Genomic DNA, 18,651 nt, shown 5'->3' with positions numbered 1-18,651 from the left:
AAAGCCAGTGGACCTCAGCCAGGCGTAGCGTCTCAGGGCTACTGACATTGAAATCCTCCTGCCTAGCGAGTCGGCGGTGTACAATCTACATTGTATGGCGAACTTTGCTGCGTCTCTACCATCAGCAACTGAACGGGAGAGCGCGACCTTGGGCCTCCTCCGGGCACTGAGGCAACACCTGCGCAACCGTGTCCCACACAGAATGGGAGCAACAGCCCAAGAGACATGTGGTGTTCACCGACCACAGTCCTGAGCTGGCGGAAGAAAACATCATCTTCCCAAGATCGTCCAGCTTCTAGGATTCCCTATCAGGTGGAGCAGTAGGGAATGTGCCCTTGGAAGTCGAAGCTTGGACCACCAAGCTCTCTGGGGTAGGGTGTTGGGAGAGGAAAATGGGATCGCCCGGGGCCAGGCGGTTGCATCAGCAATCATCCTATCCACAGGAGCCCCTGTGCTGGGCTTGTACCAAGAGCCAGAAGGATGCCCGTGAGGGCTTCATTGAACGGCAGCAGGGGCTCCGAAGAGGCCGATGCCAGTTGAAGCATCTCGATCAGGAGGTTAGTCCTGACCGCCATCGTAGGAAGCTCAAGGTTAATTGCCTCACCCGCCCCACGCAACACAACAGCGTAAGAGGCACCCTCCTTTGTAGCCACGTTGGGGGAGAAAGCATGCCAAGGTCTGGAGAGGTGTCCAGACCACTGGGCTCACAAAACTCCTCTCTCCAGTCTGGTTCTTCGAACTGGTCTGCCACAGACCCCTCCCAGTCCTCCTCAGGTAGCCACTCAGGGGGATCGGCAACACAAGGGGTGAACAGAGGTACACAAGTAACGGTCGGCGCCGGTACAGTCAACGGTCGATGCCGGCCCGGCTCCGTGTCCATGTCGAGGAGGAGGCCGGGGTTGACGTCACTTGGAGACACAAACGGCATCGGAGGTGGCGGAGGTGTCACCAATGGATTTGCCACCAGAGACGGTGTCGTAAGGTCGACTGGCGCCGATCCGGATCCAGGCCTGGATCCCTGGGGGCACAGCGCCTTCGGCTGGGCTGCCCAAAAATGGAATGGAGAGCTTTGTAAAAACTACAAAGTTGGGCAGGGGTCGCTTTGGCTCCCGGGAAGGGAGTGAGGCTAGGAGTTGACCAAACAGGCTCTGCGGGCGGAGCCGGACGGCTACCATCTGCATTCTGTGTCGCGTCGGCCGACAGACGGGGAGAACGCGAAGAGCAACGGTGCTTCTTTGCCTTCTTTTTGTGCTTCGATTAACCCAAAGACAAAGTCTTCGATGAGGAGTGGTGGTGATGGCTCCGCAACCGGTCCCGCAACCTCTCTCTCAACCGGGACCTCAAGCGGCGGGGAGCCGATTGCCGGGTCTCCAGAAGCTTTCGGGACCACTCCCGCAAAGACTTTGGGGCCATGGCCCGGCAGTCGAAGCACAACTTCAGGTTGTGGTCGCGCTAAAGACACCAGAGGCACACTAGATGTGAGTCCATCACCGACATCAGCTTGTGGCAGGAGTCACAAGGCTTGAAGCCGGTTCACCGATGTGACATCCCTGTGCACCAGGAGTCGAACGACAGTCAAAAAGTGCCTAGAGGAAAAAGAAAGAACTGACGTCAGCGCGCAGGGGCGGCGTCTAAGTAGATACTGCGGCATCATTCCAGCAATCACGATGCCACCAACGAACGTGGAGTCGACCAACGCCACCTACTGACACGCAGGGGTGCTGCTGAAGAAAAAGTCTCCGGATACAGTCTGACGCCTGGGGGTAATTCTAAGGTGAGGAATCCATAACTAATAGTCATTTTCAGATAGGAGCAAGCAAAGTCTCAGAAGAGCACATTTCTTCAATTCTGAAAAGATGAGTCCTTCAATCACCCAGAGCAAGGTGCGGATGTTCCTGGGAATTGTTGGTTATGGTCATCAGTGGATTCCAAATTTTGCGAAGCCTTTAATAAGGCTAACTCACAGTAATATCAAGGATCCAGTAACATTAGATAATGAAAGCATGAAGGCTTTCTAGGAATTAAGAGAATGTTTTTGTAATACACTTGCCCTCAGAATGCTGATTATGGTAAAGAGTTCAACGATTTTTTTTTTTTTTAAACAATGAGAAGCATTGGGGGCGCTTTGTCAGTTTTGACTCAAGCACATGGTGGGAGTGGGGTGGGGTTACTAGGCATTTGGCAATAGTTCTCTGCTGTGTTAGATCCAATAGCTGTAGCTCTTCCTGGTTGTCTGCAAGTGCTTGCAGCGGTTTACGATGCAACTAAACAATGTGAAAGGAGTGTAATGGGACATAGGTTGATTGTGTTTGTTCCTCATTCAGTTGTGATTTAGGTGAACCGTACCAGAATTCAGTACATGACCAACAGGCACATGACAAGGTATGAGCACACCATACTGGCAGCTGAAAACATCTCCATTAGAAGATGCAGTTTTTTAAAATCCTGTAATGCTGCTTCCTGTTTCAGACAGCAAAGTAGACAATGACAATGTTGATGAACTAGAACATAATTGTGTGAATGTTACAGAATTATGTACCAAACAAAAACAAGAAATCAAAGCTATTCTTCTTCATATGGCTGATCTGAATTTGGTTGTAGATGGTTCTTGTCTAGACACCACTATGGAGTGCTAGAAAGCTGCTAAAGAACAAGTTACTTACCTTCGGTAACGCTTTTTCTGGTGGATACAGTATCTGCCTGTGGATTCCTCAGCTTATGAATATCCCCTGCGCCAGCATTCCGCGAAATTTTTTCCTAGCTCTTCACGCCGACGCGGACATCAGCTCCGCTCGCGACTCCGCATGACGTCACCGGAGCCATAAGAGAGCCTCGTCGGCGTGATGACGTCAGTACCATCCATTTTTTTCCGTGCCTTTGAGGCGAACAAGTGGACCGACAACAGATTCAAGGTATACACAGTGCACAACATTCAAACAAATCTAAATAGTACATAGTCAAAAAGGAAAGCTAAAGAACATAAGCATTTCCTATAAATGTACCAGATAGAAAGAAGATAGAATGTAAAACAACATGTCAAACAAAGCATCCTTTAAGGTATACAAAGGTGGACAACGGGGAGGAGGGTGGGTCAGTGAGGAATCCACAAGCAGATACTGTATCCACCAGAAAAAGCGCTACCTAAGGTAAGTAACTTGTTCTTCTGATGGATACATCTGCCTGTGGATTCCTCACCTTATGAATAGATTCCCACAGCAGTCCTGCTCCCGGAGAAGGGTGTCCACTTTGCTTATACCAAAAAGTCCTGCAAAACAGAACGCGCAAAGTGGCCCTCCCTCCTCATTTCAGAGTCCAAGTAATAATGCTTTGCGAATGTGTGTAGGGAGGCCCAAGTCGCTACCTACAAATGTTCAGCAAAGGAACACCTCTGGCTAAAGCAGAGGTAGAAGAATTCTCTAGTAGAATGAGCTCTAATACCCTCAGCTGGCTTGTTACCAGCAAGGGAGTAGCAGATCTTGATGCACAAGATGATCCATCTGGATAGAGTGCGCTTGTGCACAGCCGTGCCTTTCGTGCGTCCAACGTAGCCCACAAAGAGCTGATCGTCCATACGCAAGTCCTTTGTCCTGTCCAAATAAAAGCTTGACGCTCTTTTAGGGTCCAAGCAGTGAAGTCTCTCCTCCTCCTTGGAAGGGTGAGGGGGAGGATAAAACACGGGCAGAGTTATGGATTGCCCCAGATGAAAGGGAGTAACTACCTTAGGCAGAAAAGCAGCCCTGGTCCGGAGGACCATCCTTTCAGAATGTATGGTCAAAAACGGGGGTTTTGAACTGAGAGCTTGAAGCTCACTCACCCTCCTTGCTGCGGTAGTAGCCTCCAGAAAGACTGTTTTAAAAGACAAAAGCCTCAAAGGACAGCTATGTAAGGGTTCAAATGGGGAACCCATCAAGAAAGTTAAAACAAGATTTAGATCCCATTGGGGCATAACAAAGGGAGTAGGCGGAAGCTATTGGTAAGGCCCTCAATCTCAAAACAATAGGAGACTTAAATAAAGACGGCTGATCAGGCAGACACAGAAAAGACGATAAGGCCGACAAATAACCCTTAACCGTGGCCACAGCACAACCTTGCTGAGGCAAGGAAAGAGCAAACTGAAAAACATTCGACAAGTGGGCCTTTAAAGGATCAATGGATCTCTCTTCACACCATTTAACAAACTTAGACCATCTATAGGAATAAATAGACTTTGTGGAGTGTCGCCTGGATGATAAGATAACATCCACAACGTCCGGCGGGAGAGAGAAGGAACTCAGGTTGCCCCGTTCAATCTTCAGGATTGAAGGTGCAGGCTCTGGAGGGGGTGTAGAACCTGCCCCTGCGACTGCGAGAGGAGGTCTGCCCTGAGAGGGAGACGGAGCGGAGGGTGCGATGAGAGGTGAAGTAGATCTGTGTACCACACCCTTCGGGGCGATCAATATGACTTGGGCCCGGTCTTGGCGAATCTTCCTCAGAACCCAAGGAATCAAGGGAATGGGAGGAAACGCGTAAAGGAGTTGTGAGCTCCAATCCAATTGAAACGCGTCCCCCAGCGCTCCCTGCATCGGATACTGGAGACTGCAGAACAATGGGCAGTGCACGTTCTCTTGGGTGGCAAGGAGGTCCAACCGAGGAGACCCCCACATCTGGAAGATGTGATGGACCACCTCCGGATGAAGCCTCCACTTGTGATCGGCCGAGTAAGGCCGACTGAGACTGTCCGCACGAACATTCAGCACACTGGCTAGATGATTTGCAAACACACAAATCTGATGGTTCTGAGTCCAGGGCCAGAGTCGCAGAGCCTCTCGACAAAGACGATACGACCCTACACCTCCCTGTTTGTTGATGTACCACATCGCGGTAGTATTGTCTGTCAGGACCTGAACTGACTGACCGCGAAGGGAAGGAAGGTAAGCCTTTAATGCCAAACGTATCGCTCGCAATTCCAAAAGGTTGATATGAAGCAACCTTTCCTCTGGAGACCAAAGACCTTTGACCTCCAGATCCCCCAGATGAGCACCCCCACCCTAGAGTGGAGGCATCTGTGATCACTGTGGCCACCGACCGAGGAAGCTGAAAGGGCTTGCCTGGAGACAGGTTGCCCTGCACACTCCACCAAGTCAGCTCCGCTGCAGCGTCTCTGGAGATTCTGACTTACTCCCTGAGATCTCCGTTGTGTTCAAACCACTGTCTGTGGAGGCACCACTGGAGCGCCCTCATGTGCCAGCGCGCATGACTGACCAACAGAATGCAGGAAGCAAACAGACCGAGCAGGCGAAGGACCTTCAGGACCGGAACAACCGCTCCATCATAAAACAAAGGAATCATCTCCTGAATGTCGAGAATTCTTTGTGGAGGAGGAAAAGCTCAACACACAGTAGTGTCCAGTACCGTCCCTATGAACAGGTTGCGCTGAGAGGGCAACAGGTGAGATTTGGGCACATTGATTAAAAAACCCAAGTTGAACAACAGTTGAGATGTTACTCACAGATGATGAAGCACCATCTCTGGCGACTCCGCTTTGAGCAGCTGGTCGTCCAGATAGGGAAAAACAGGAATCCCCGACCTTCTGAGATGAGCTGCCACCACTGCCATCACCTTTGTGAAGACTCGAAGTGCAGTAGTAAGACCAAACGGGAGGACCGCAAACTGGTAGTGCTGCGACCCTACCGTAAAATGGAGATACTTCCTGTGTGGCTTCAGAATGGGGATGTGAAAATATGCATCCTGCAAGTCAATCAACACCATCCAGTCCTCTTGCTGCAGCGCCAGAAGAACCTGAGCAAGGGTCAGCATCTTAAATTTCTCCTGCTTCAGGTAAAAATTCAAGACCCTGCGGTCCAGAATCGGACGTCACCTCCGTCCTTTTTGGGATCCGGAAATACCGGGAGTAGTATCCCTGACCCCTTTCCTGCTCTGGAACCACCTCCATCACACCTTTTTGTAGTAATGCAATGTCAGGTGCCCCGCAAACGCGCACACAGACACCGGGAGACTCACTTCCGGTTGGAAGGGTGCGTCCCGGTCTAGTGGTTGCGGCGCACGAGAGGTCGGAGAAACACTTCCGGGGGAAACGCTTACACTGCGCGTTTCCCGCCGGCTCCGTGCTTCGGATTCAACCGAATCCCCCGAAGACGTGACTGCCGAGTTCCGAGTCGAGTCACGACTCCCGCAACCTGGTTCCAGTAAGTTGAAGGCGTGCATGTGTATTCCTTCTCACTGCGCTGGAGCGCCCCACTGGTCATCGAGAATTCCCGCCGCAGAGGCTGCCTGAATCCCAGAGCGCCGGAGTGCTCATGGGATACTTGTTTCATGTTATTGGATACCTTTTGTTCGTTTAGCGCAGGAGCGCTTAGGGAGCACCTTTAGTTTAATTAGCGCAGGAGCGCTTGGGGGTTTTCTTCAATCCTACAACGCAGGAGCGTTGGTGGGATACTCTTGGTTTTGCTTCACTTCAGCGTGGGTGCGCTTAGGGGGTACTGAAGAGTCCATAGCGCAGGAGCGCTACCGTGACGAAGTACCCATTTCTTTTTTGAACTGTGTTCTTGCACCTACGTTGCCATTGTTATAGCTTGCCCCCGTAGTTTGCCGCTTTATTGCGCAAGAACACCTTTGCGCATGGTTTGACCTTTCTTTCAACACACCAGTGCAGGAGCGCTTTACTTTGATTTTCGGAAGGAGTAGTGTCCAGGAGCTCTTCGCCTGGAGCAGCGCTGATTCTGGTTGCCATGATCCGAAGAAGCATCGGTGAGTCCCCGGAATGACTTTCTTTTCTGTGTGTGGGTTGGCGTGGGTGCTGTAGCACAGGGGGTTAGGATTCCTTATTGATCTAGTCCTTCCTGTCTTCCATAGGGCCCCAGGATACTTCCACACCAAGCCACTACGTCCTTTCTGGCTCCCTTCCCTGCGTCCATCTCATCCCCGTTGGTTCCTACTATTCACGAGGGTCAGGTGGGTACAGGGACGGGTGCTCTTGTCGTCTCTGCGGAATCACCTCGCAAGCAAAGGTGAGTCTTGTGAGGTACACGACAGAATCCGAAGCCCACGATTTCTATTCCACCCAGACGACATGGGCGACCCAGAGGTTACATTAAGCGACATAGCGGCCATGTTGGCTGCTATGCAAGCCGAGAACCTCACCTTACGCCATGACATCACTGCCCTACAGGGCCAAATGGCATCGGGGGTTACCAGTCCGTGGGGAACCACCCCTAGCCCCAGAGTAGTACAAGAGGGTCTGTTGAGGCAGCCTACGTTTACCTTTAGGGGGTCCTCCACCACCACCTCTCCGAACCCCGCCATACAAGTGATCACGCCACATCCTGTACAGCTGGCACCACCTGAACGCTTCTACGGGGACAGCACTAAGTACGGCATCTTCATCCATCAATGTCATCTGCATTTCATGGCCAGAACCGTGGCTTTTCCTGACGACTCATCCAAAGTAGCCTTCATCCTGTCCTACATGGGCGGAGACGCCGCCCAATGGTCCATTGCCTTAGTGGAGAACGATGAACCCATGCTACACCACCTGCCGACATTCCAAGAAGCCATGCGACGTATGTTCGCCCGGCACACCTTTGTGCAAGCGGCTGATAACGAGTTGCTCAATCACAAACAAGGTAACCAGGATCTCCTTCATTACATCACCACGTTCAACAGGTTGGTTATCGAATCCCATTGGCCAGAGGATAAGAAGGTGTCCGTATTTTATCGGGGATTACGCGATGATCTCAAGGACCTCATATCACAGTTTCCCGATCCCCCTGAAGAAATAGGCCCGTTCATCAATATGGTGGTGAAGATGAACTTTCGACTACTAGAAAGGAGAACAGAGAAAGGAAAAGGTAGTGACAACCGTTTCTTATCCATGGGGGACAAGGGCGGTGAAAAAGCCAAAGATGAATCCAACCCCCCGAGCGAGGCCCCGGAACCCATGCAGATAGGAGGCATCTAAGGACCACTGACTAGCCAAGAAAGAGAGAAAAGAAGGAGACAGAACCAATGCTTATACTGCGGTAAAAGTGGCCACTTTGTCAGGGAATGTCCGGTGAAACCAACGAAACCGCGTGGTAGAAGGCCGTTCGTGTTGCCCATCACCAAGGGTGACAAGTCGGGAAACGAGACAACCCAGTAGACATGGGGATCCGTCCTCTGGGTTCTTCATCTTTTGCCTCAGCGATCCCTGCGGTGTTTGATGGCAGCCACCACATAGGGGTAGAAGTAACCTTACGAAACCAGGCAGACGAATCCTGGTTGGTGACCGCTATGGTGGATTCCGGTGCAACCGGTTGCTTTATCGACACCGTTTATTCACGTACGTTGGGCATCAACACCGTGTCGAAAGCACAACCCGAAACCGTTAAGGCTGTGGATGGCACAGACCTGACGTCCGGCCCGATCCGGCAGCAAACCGAGAACATGTCTATGGTCTTCGAGAACCACCATACAGAGGCCATCTGCTTTGACGTCATAGACGCCCCTCAATTCAAGGTTATTCTCGGATTACCGTGGTTGGTGAAGCACAATCCACGCATTGATTGGGTGTCCAGAATCATACATCTGGATTCGGAGCATTGCTGTGGAAACTGTTATGCGAAGGACGACCTTATGGGAGCTCGCTCCATACAAGCTAGAACGCTGCCGTTACAAGGTATGGGGATGGTTTCCCAAGCAGCCATACCAGAGGAATATCAAGACCTGGCAGAGGTATTCGACAAAAAAGGAGCCAACACCCTGCCACCACATCGGCCGTTTGACTGCCGAATAGATTTGATCCCTGGCTCTAAGTTGCCATGCAGCAGGATCTATTCCCTCACGGAAAAAGAGAACACCCACCTACGATCGTATTTGGACGAGTTTTTGGACAACGGATTCATTTGTCATTCCAGGTCTCCGGTGTCCTCTTCTCTCTTCTTCGTGTCGAAAAAGGAGGGTGATCTGAGGACCTGCATAGACTTTCGGGCGATAAACGCCATCACAGTAAAAAACCGTTACCCGCTACCGTTGATACCCAACCTCCTGGAGCAGGTCAAAGACGCCTCAGTGTATACCAAGCTGGACCTACGGGGTGCTTACCATCTTGTCAGAGTCCGAAAGGGTGACGAATGGAAGACTGCCTTCCGGACGAAGTTTGGTCTATTCGAATATCAGGTCATGCCTTTCGGACTCTGTAATGCCCCTGCAGCGTTCCAGTTCTTCATCGATGAGGTGTTACGGGACTACATAGACGTGTTCTGCATCGTCTATATAGACGACATACTGATTTACTCCCAGTCTAAAGCAGAACACGTACAACATGTGCGTTCCGTCCTCCAACGGTTGGAACAACACCGGTTATATGTGAAGATGGAGAAAAGCGTGTTTCACGTCACTACGGTGGAGTTCCTGGGGCACATCATCACTCCGGCAGGCATCCACATGGACAACAAGAAAGTGGAAGCCATATTGTCATGGCCTCCTCCGGAGTCGGTAAAAGGGGTCCAACGGTTCTTAGGATTCGCCAACTACTACCGTAGATTCATCACAGGGTTCTCTGGGATGGTAGCTCCCATTACACGCTTGCTACGCAAAGGGGTGCGTTTCAGTTGGGATCAGACGGCAGACAGCGCCTTCCAAGAACTGAAGAGGCGTTTCACCACAGCCCCAGTTCTGGGACACCCGGACACCAAGCAGCCTTTCATAGTAGAGGCAGACGCCTCTAAGGACGCCATAGGGGGCGTATTGTCCCAACGAAACACCGATACCGGACAGCTGCATCCAGTGGCCTTTTACTCCAAAAAACTCCAACCAGCAGAACGCAATTACACTGTGTCCGACAGGGAGCTTTTAGCAATCAAGACCGCTTTTGAGGAATGGCGCCACTTCCTGAAAGACGCCAAACACACGGTAACCATCTACACCGACCACCGGAATCTCCAGTTCTTACGATCAGCACGTGCCCTCACCGCCCGCCAGCTCCGATGGACCTTATTCTTCAATGAATACGACTTTGTAATCACTTTCCGTCCTGGGAAAGAAAACGCCAAAGCGGACGCCCTTTCACGGTTAGACGAAACCGAGGAGGAGGCCGACAACACCGAGCCGGTTCCCATCATTTCGGAACAGCACTTCCAGGGCGTAGTGGCTTCCTCTGACTTCATGACACAGGTGAAAGACGACCTGAAGCAAGCGGATCCGGACGTTCTGGCAGAGGGCCACAAAGGAGTGACGTGTGTGGATGGACTGTTGTTTCGGGGGGACCAGTTGTACCTACCAGGGATTCCCAGTCAGCAACAAGCAGTCCGCATGTGCCATGATCACGTCCTCTCCGGCCACCCTGGTTATCACAAGACACTTGAGCTGGTGCAAAGACAGTTCTGGTGGCCCACCATGGCGAGTGACACAAAAACCCATGTAACGAATTGTGCCGTTTGTCTGTTGGGGAAAAACAGGTCAACACCCCCTGTTGGTCTACTACGTGCCATCCCGGTGCCGCCGTGTCCGTGGCACACCATCTCCATGGACTTCGTGGTAGAACTCCCTCTCACCAAGACGGGGCACACCACTGTCCTTACCATAGTGGATCACCTTTCCAAACTGGCGCATTTCATACCCTTGGCGAAGGTGCCTACCGCTGCGGAGTTGGCCGTGTGCTTTGTGCAAGAAGTAGTTCGTCTCCATGGCATTCCGTCAGTGGTTATCACGGACAGGGGCTCGCAGTTCGTGTCCCGCTTCTGGAAGGAGGTCTGCAGGATCCTCGAGATGGACGTCCGCCTGTCATCCGCGTACCACCCCCAGACCGACGGCCAAGCCGAACGAACGAACCATACCATGGAGCAGTACCTCCGTTGTTTACTGCTTACGGTGGAGAAGGACTGGTCCGAGGTACTGTGGATGGCGGAATACGCGTACAACAACAGCAAGCATTCTGCCATCGGTATGTCTCCTTTCTTTTGCCTCCACGGCCGTCACCCTCGCACTACCGCCTGGGAGGTACCCCGGGACAGCCACTTACCCACGGTGCGTTCCTACCATGAGTCCTTGTGCCACCTCTGGCAACAAGCACGGTTTGAGTTGGCTAAAGCTAAGGACACCTACAAAGCGTATGCTGACGCCCATAGACAGAAGGAGCCCGAGTACCGTCTGGGTGACAGGGTATGGCTTTCCATTCGGCACCTGAATGTGCATGGCCCCAATAAACTGTTGCCTCGTTTTGTGGGTCCTTTTGTCATCGAAAAGGTGGTCAACCCCGTAGCTGTGAAACTCTTGCTTCCTGCACACATGAAGATCCACCCTGTCTTCCATGTCTCACTGCTGAGGGCGGTTCCTTCTGGTAGCGCTGTTCCCTCTCCCCCTTCTCCGGTGGTGGTGGAGGACCATGTTGAGTATGAGGTCAGAGCCATTCTGGGCTCTCGTCGGACCAGAGGTAAGCTATACTACCTTGTGGACTGGAAAGGGTACGGCCCGGATGAACGGTCTTGGGAACCTTTGTCCCATGTGCGCCATGCTCCCGTTCTAGTCCGTGCTTTCCATCTTAGTCACCCGTTGAGCCCACGCCCTGTCTCCCCTGTTTGAGTCCTTGGGGTGTTGGGGAGGGGGTTTTGTTTTGGGGGGGTGTACTGTCAGGTGCCCCGCAAACACGCACACAGAAACACCGGGAGACTCACTTCCGGTTGGAAGGGTGAGTCCCGGTCTAGTGGTTGCGGCGCACGAGAGGTCGGAGAAACACTTCCGGGGGAAACGCTTACACTGCGCGTTTCCCGCCGGCTCCGTGCTTCGGATTCAACCGAATCCCCCGAAGACGTGACTGCCGAGTTCCGAGTCGAGTCACGACTCCCGCAACCTGGTTCCAGTAAGTTGAAGGCGTGCATGTGTATTCCTTCTCACTGCGCTGGAGCGCCCCACTGGTCATCGAGAATTCCCGCCGCAGAGGCTGCCTGAATCCCAGAGCGCCGGAGTGCTCATGGGATACTTGTTTTATGTTATTGGATACCTTTTGTTCGTTTAGCGCAGGAGCGCTTAGGGAGCACCTTTAGTTTAATTAGCGCAGAAGCGCTTGGGGGTTTTCTTCAATCCTACAACGCAGGAGCGTTGGTGGGATACTCTTGGTTTTGCTTCACTTCAGCGTGGGTGCGCTTAGGGGGTACTGAAGAGTCCATAGCGCAGGAGCGCTACCGTGACGAAGTACCCATTTCGTTTTTGAACTGTGTTCTTGCACCTACGTTGCCATTGTTATAGCTTGCCCCCGTAGTTTGCCGCTTTATTGCGCAAGAACACCTTTGCGCATGGTTTGACCTTTCTTTCAACACACCAGTGCAGGAGCGCTTTACTTTGATTTTCGGAAGGAGTAGTGTCCAGGAGCTCTTCGCCTGGAGCAGCGCTGATTCTGGTTGCCATGATCCGAAGAAGCATCGGTGAGTCCCCGGAATGACTTTCTTTTCTGTGTGTGGGTTGGCGTGGGTGCTGTAGAACAGGGGGTTAGGATTCCTTATTGATCTAGTCCTTCCTGTCTTCCATAGGGCCCCAGGATACTTCCACACCAAGCCACTACGTCCTTTCTGGCTCCCTTCCCTGCGTCCATCTCATCCCCGTTGGTTCCTACTATTCACGAGGGTCAGGTGGGTACAGGGACGGGTGCTCGTGTCGTCTCTGCAGAATCACCTCGCAAGCAAAGGTGAGTCTTGTGAGGTACACGACATGCAAGGACCTCCTTCTGTAGAAGAAGCAAATGGTCCTCTGAACAAAAACCTTGGCAAGGAGGGTAAGGAGGAGGAAATTCCCGAAAGGGAAGGGTGTACCCCTTCTCTACAAGGTTTAAAACCCAAAGGTCTGACGTGACCGATTTCCAAACCTGTAGAAAATGACAGCCGACCCCCTACAGGACCCACATGATCCAGGATGGGGGATCTAGGGCTGCTTTCCTGCGGTACCAGAGGGAGCAGGGACGGCAGAAGAGGAGGAGGAGAGATTGCGAGCAGAACCACGTTGGCATCCTTTGACTCTTCCTCTATAAGACTTAAAGAGTGGATTCTGCTGCTGCTGCTGCTGCTGCTGCTGCTGCTGAGGTTGACAGAAGCTGCGAAAGGAAGATCTTCCAAAGCCACAATATCTTTTGTACCCAAAACCCCTTGTCTGGGTTTGCAATCTCAAGGATTTCGCCGTGGCTCTGCTATCCTTAAACCTTTGCAATACCGAATCGGCCTTTTCTCCGTAGAGTTTAGATCCGTCAAAAGGCAAATCAAAAAGAGTGGCCTGGACATCAGGGGAAAATCCAGAGGATCAAAGCCAAGCTTGCCTTCTTGTAGCTATGGAGGAGCCCATAACTCTGGCCACTGAATCAGCCGTATCCAGGCCTGATTGAATAACCTGTCTAGCTGCAGCCTGAGCATCCAACAGAACCTCCATAAAGTTTTCCCTCTCCTCATCAGGTAACTTCGGAGCCAACTGTTTTGCTGAGTCCATCAAGGCATGTATATAACGGCCCAACAGACAGGTAGCATTGGTTGATTTTAATGCAATGCTAGACAAAGAGAAGACCTTTTTAGCCGACTGCTCCATTTTCTTAGAGTCCCTGTCAGCCTGAGGAAAAGTGCCTGAAGATTGTTTGGAGCAAGATGCCTGCACCACCAAACTTTCTGGAGTTGGATGAGAAGAAAGAAATAGTGGATCCCCTGGTGCAGTCCTAGATCTTCTAGCCACAGCCTTAGAAACAGCAGGCGAAGAGAGTGGTTTACGCCAAACCTCAAGGATAGGCTCCAATAAAGCTTCATTAAAGGGTAACAGGGGCTCAACTGTAGAAGAAGGTGAATGCAAGACCTCTGTTAGCAAATGTGGCTTATACTCCGCAGTAGGTAACTAAGTCCAAAAGCTTTGCAGCTTTTCTTATAACCATATGGTAAGGAGCTACCTCTTGAGGAGGAGAAGCCCTTGTTGAAGAGAGTTCCCACTCAGGGGAGGTGTCCAATCCACTTGCCTCCTGAATTCCCTCAAATTCATCTAGAGACTCTTCCAATTCACCCTCTTCTACTTCCTCTCTGCGATACTGCTCCTCTTCCAACAGCCTATGTGCCTCTCTCCTTGAACGAACCAGCGGAAGTGGCGTCAGTGGCGTCGCCGACTGCTCCGGAGCCGGCGTTGAAGGAGGTTCCGAAGGAGGCATGGGGTCCGTACGAGGCTGAGAGGAAGGCCCAAAAGATGGCGCCGTGGATTCTATCAACAGCGTCGAGACCCTCGGAGCCGGAAACTGCCAAGACGGCGCCATCGGCATGAAAGGCACGAAGGGTGCCTGGGCATAGTGCTGGGGCACACCCAAGTTGAAAGCCAGCGGACCCACGGGGCCAGAAGGTGCTCCAGATGGGAAAGCGCCCTTGCAAACAAACTGTACACTGCATTAAAAAAATGCGACAGATCCAAACCTGGAGTCGGGAACTGTGGATACGGATTTGAGCCAGTATCCAAACTGGGAGTACCCGATGTCGGAATGATCGGATCCACTGCCGAATCCACCGGCTCATTTTCAGGTACAGGAGAAGGAGATGGATCATCCTGCACCGGCTCGGCTACGGAAGCCGGTTAATCCCTCGGCGCCGGAGCACCTTTAGGTGAAAGAGACCCCTCTGGAGTCACACAAGGTGAAGGCGAGGGAGATACAAAGTCTTTTCGGCGACGTCGAGGATCAGGCGAAGGTGATCTCGAAGCCTTACCCTTCGGCGAACGGCGCCGAGATACATGTCTTCTTTTTTTCTTATGTTTTCTCGACTTCGATGTATACGAAGTCGACGACTTCGACTAATCTCTTTTATGTCCTCTTCCTTCCTTCTTCGCCTTGGCCAGAAACAACTTGGCCTCCTGTTCTTTAAGCACTTTCGGATTCATTTTCCTGCAACAGGAACAGTCCTCCATGTCGTGATCCGACGACAAACACCATAAGATCTTCATGGGGGTCAGTGATGGACATGTGACACCCACACTCCCTATAGGGCTTAGAACCAGACTTCCTCAAAGACGACATCGCAACAGCAACAGTTAAAGTTGAAGGAACAACAAAGTAACAACAGAATATGGTGAGTCCTAGAAAACCATTACGCATTGATGGCGCGGAAAAAAGGGAACTGGTGTCATCAGGCCGGCGAGGCTCTCTTATGGCTCCGGTGACGTCATGCGGAGTCGCGACCGGAGCCGATGTCCTCATCGGCATGGAGAACTAGGAAAAAATTCCACGGAACTGCTGGCGCAGGGGATATTCATAAGGTGAGGAATCCATAGACAGATGTAACCATCAGAAGCAGTTTGTTCCATTTCTGAAATTGTTGAAGTATCATACCTGCTTAATATAACTTCAGCACAAGTGGCTGAGTTGATTGCACCAACAAGCTTGTTGCCTTGCAGATAATATGAATGTGAGGATTTAGACAGCCAGTATGGATTTGGAAGAGTACATGATTTTGGCTAGTTGTGGCCACTAAGTGGTTTTCGGACTCTGGTGCTCCTATCAGAAATAGTTCTAATATTTTTGATTTGTTGGAAGCAATACAACAACCAAAGAAATTGCAGTGGTCAAGTGTGCTACCCATAAGCCTGGTGATATGGTCGAATTGGGAAGCAAATATGCGGACCAGGGAACGAGATACTGTGCACTTGAGAATGCAAATGTGGGATGAAATGAGTAGATTGTAATGCAAGAACCAGAACAAAATTAATCAAGAACGTTCTGATGAAAGTACAGAAAATGTCAATGGTTTCTTGTTGAACCCAATACAGACTTCATAAGTGAATTGAGGGATCTCCAGGATGAAGTACCAGAGGATGAGAAACTAAGGTAGGAAAAGTTATGCTTTAAAAATTATTACCATGACTTCTGGAACACTCCTGAATACAAATATATTCTCATTATTATGAAAGAACCAAGGCAGAGCTGCCAAATTGCGAATGCACATCCAACCACTCCGTCCGTCAAAGTATTTTTTCAGTAGCTTAGTATATTTTGGTGCTCTCCAAGCATTAGCCCTTCCTCCGCCTTAAGAAGACCAAACTGGCTCTTCAAGAAGATACAATCCCCTGTGAGGTCCCCAAATATGTTACACAAATGCATAGGCACATCCAAAGTTAGTCCAAGTCTGTAGGGTAGGCATTAGCCATCATCATGAAAAAGAGGAAGTCCACAAGATGTCCTTTATTTCCTTTTATGTGTCCTTTATTTTCTTGCCAAAATCCATAACATAAGCAACAGGCAGCCGACACGTGTTTCGTCCGAAAGGACTTTCTCAAGGCTGCAAACAATTATGGATATACATTAAAACCAATATCATACAAAAATACCCATTATAAAAGTTAAGAACTTGCATTGGCACAAGGGCCCGCATTTTTAGACTTTTGTCCATTCTCTTGAAAAGCAAACTAAACTAGTGCCCTGAACGATGGAAATGAAGAGTGTCTTGCAACAACATATCTGAAAAAATGTAGTTGCAAGTAACCAAAAAAACGTCTACTTCAGAGATAAAAGTGCTAAATACCCAGTCTGGGTATCGCTCCACTAAAAGTGTAGATAAAAAAGGTATAGGTACATATGTGTCTCTTATAGCATGACAGATCCAAAGGAATCCATAATCCCAAACAAACCACCACCAAGACCGTGAGCAGCGCAAGCATCATAAAGTGCCGTTCTCCATACCATGCCACGCTGGCAGAGTGTTGTAACCGACTATATCTTACCTAGCAATGAAAAACGTCTTTTTTATATAAGGCAAGTCGTAGTTGCAGGCAGAAGAATTTCAAAAAACGAGCGTAAAAATGCAAGTGTTAAGAAACCTGGTGAAAAAGTAAGCATGAAACACAGAATAAGCATGGTAATCCTGCTGTATCAACAAGTCAATGGTGATTTGGAAAGACAATTCAAAGTTACTCCCTAATAGTTCCTTTTATTAAAAGACTCTGAGTAGTCACCCACTGTAGTAAACATGTTAGTGACTTGAAGTGTGGAACACATAGCGAGTCCCATTAAGGAAGCAACATAGGGCTGGCCATAACTACCGGTGATAGACTGGCTGTGCATAAAGGCAATAAGTCACTGTCCATAACCATAGGGGGTGTCTTGAGAATTCAAACACCCAGTACTGTTAAGTAGCACTGACCCATTGCGGCGATGGAGGCTCTAAAAAGCTTATTAACGGAAAGCCAATGCAGGCTATTCATAGCAACTGGTACAACTATCAGTTACCCATAAATACGATTCACACAAAACAGGAACTCCAAACCTTAAAACAGATATATATGCATATAACGTAGTTGTTCTGTAGGTTTCCCTCGCGATGCTCCTACATATACGAGCCAATATAATTGCTGTGAGAAGTTCACTCTTCCTGCGCTAAAATAAGAGCACGAGTTGCACCCAAAAGAAAGAATGCGCCGTGGGAGGAGGAGTCTGTAGATGTTAACAAATGCAACCGAAATAAACCTGTGTCTAAAAGCAATAAGACACTTGCGAAAGAGTTGGGCACGAAGGAGAAACAGAAAAGCAACTAACACATGACTAATATTGTATGAACACAAGTTACCTGGAGAGAGGGAATCGGTTTTTGGCCGCTCCCGCTACGGTAGTTCATCAGTAGCAAGCCTTGATAAGCCTGCAAATTGTTAATAAATGTAAGTCACCACCAAATAACACCAGTCACTCACAGACTACACTGTATTACACACATGTGTACGGGCTAACTTAATGAAAATACCTGCAGTACTGGCTTCTCTGGACTCGTCCTGGTCAGGAACGCCGCAGCACTGTCAGACGACCCGCGTTTGGAAATGGGTACGCCTGGTCATAAAAATAGAGAGAGGGGTGGGGGAATCGCTTCCCTTAAGTTGGGAACCATCTTGGAATGGTAAAAAGAAAATGTTGTATACAGTGATTTATATGGGTGATGACTCCCGCTACAAAACTACGCTAAACATCTGAGAAATATATGCAGCTTACCTGTGTATTTTCCACATTATTATGGTATCTGTTTTGGGATACAATATGGTCTTGTTCTACCATACTTCCCATCTCTGGAAATCAGAATACATGAATCATTTGTATTTGTGCACTGTAAACACAATGATAGTTGCTTGTAGATTTCTACAAACGGCATAATACCTTACAGTAGAGTATGCACGGAGAAACTACATGTTCATTTTTTCTGTTTATGATCTTTGGAGAATGGAATACACAGTTTCTCACTCACTGGGTGTTTATGAACTAGATGAACCTCCCTCGCACCCCAACGTAATAATTGTGACTAGAAAGTATGATATTTGTCATTTCCGATCTTATAGCACCTCTCATAGCATGCCTCTAATGACGGGCTTGCTCCACTGATGTTCTAGGAAGTAAGACATTTATATTTTTGGGGAAATTGATCGCTAATTGGCAGATTGCTCTGTATAGGAGGCAGTGTCACACAACCCATTGGGAGATGTCACCAAGCTTGTAGAGAAAACATTGGAATTTTGGAACAAACAGGGTTTGGTCACTGAAGCAGAATGCAGGTATCGCTTTAACCCCACACCAACAGCACCATGTATCTATGTACTACCCAAGGTACTCAAGAGTAATGCATTCCCACCGGGCAGGCCCATCATTTCGGGGATCGGGGCTCCCACAGGAAAACTGTCTGAATACATCGATCTATTCTTACA

The sequence above is a fragment of the Triturus cristatus genome, chromosome 4_2 (genome assembly GCF_964204655.1).
Source record: "Triturus cristatus chromosome 4_2, aTriCri1.1, whole genome shotgun sequence".
Taxonomy (NCBI): Eukaryota; Metazoa; Chordata; class Amphibia; order Caudata; family Salamandridae; genus Triturus; species Triturus cristatus.
This window is presented reverse-complemented; position numbering follows the sequence as displayed.